The 1,325-nt window shown below is 36.6% G+C and overlaps 1 non-coding gene across 1 annotated transcript; it reads right to left on the minus strand.

Annotated features, from left to right (window-relative positions):
• Positions 1-989: 989 nt before the first annotated feature.
• Positions 990-1,095, minus strand: LOC145958499 (small nucleolar RNA R71). Its single transcript, XR_014434340.1, has one exon. It is a non-coding gene; the product is annotated as a small nucleolar RNA R71 (small nucleolar RNA).
• Positions 1,096-1,325: the final 230 nt, after the last annotated feature.

A 1,325-nucleotide genomic window follows, 5' to 3' on the forward strand; every position in this document is an offset into this window, starting at 1 on the left:
TCATCCAATCTTCTTCTCTTCCTTTTATTTCTCATCTTTATCTCTTTTTTGTTATAATAAACGTCATAATGTAGATATTTTAGGGTTAATCGCTTAATTTATATTTTAAGCATGTAAATAAATATTAATAAAGGGGATTCAATATTTAATTTATTAATTCTTATCATGTTAACTTCATCATAGGGTACCGATTGAGGGCGCTGTAGGGGTGCTTAATACCTCCCTCTGGTTATCAAGGCCATAGTTGGATCTTTAAAAAACCTTTTCTTTTTCCAATGTTTTGAGTAAAATATTGGTAGCGACTCCATGAACCTATTTTCAAAAATCATTAATTAAGGATTAGTCTGGTATCCGAGCATTCTTTAATTAATGAGACTTTTAAAAGGATGTCTAAACCATATGTCGTGAGATCAGAAATTTTCGGGTTGCGACAATGACTAGGAGCAACCCAGGTTTTTTGCATTCATTTGATCCTGAGATTGATAGGACATTCCATAGACTAATTAGAGAGCATATCATTCCATCTTTAGATAGTAATAGTCATAGTGATAGTCATAGTGTAAGTGTTGCATCTGAGCTTGATTCAATTCAAACAGAAAACATGGGTGAACAACCTTATAGTAGACCCCGTGAGAGGACTCTTAGGGAGATGGCTGCACCTGATTTCACATATGAGAGTTTGTGCATTCAATATTCTAAAGAGGATGTTCCTTTTGTGCTTAAAATTGGACTAATCCATTTGTTGCCCAAGTTTCATGGTTATGCAGGTGAGGATCCAAATAAACATCTTAAGGAGTTCCATATTGTTTGTTCTACCATGAAGCCTCCTAATGTTCAAGAGGACCACATTTACTTGAAGGCATTTCCACACTCATTAGATGGAGTTGCTAAAGATTGGTTGTATTATTTAGCCCCAGGTCCATCACCAGCTGGGATGATCTTAAAAGAATGTTTTTGGAGAAATTCTTCCTTGCCTCGAGGACCACTACAATCAGAAAAGATATATCAGGGATCAGGAAACTTGGTGGAGAGAGCTTGTATGAGTACTGGGAGAGATTCAAGAAATTGTGTGCAAGTTGTCCTCACCACCAGATTTCTGAGCAGTTGTTGCTGCAATGTTTTTATGAGGGGATGAATAACATAGAGAGGAGTATAATAGATGCTGCAAGTGGTGGAGCACTTGGTGACATGACCACAACTGAAGCCAGGCACTTGGTGACATGACCACAACACAAGCTAAATCTATATCTAGACTGATTAGGGAGTGTATGATGATGAGTTAAAAGGATTAAGAAGTTATTTTGAGACTTAAAACGAAGTTTTGA

This window comes from Cajanus cajan, chromosome 5 (genome assembly GCF_000230855.2).
Source record: "Cajanus cajan strain Asha chromosome 5, NIPB_CcT2T_4, whole genome shotgun sequence".
Classification (NCBI taxonomy): domain Eukaryota; kingdom Viridiplantae; phylum Streptophyta; class Magnoliopsida; order Fabales; family Fabaceae; genus Cajanus; species Cajanus cajan.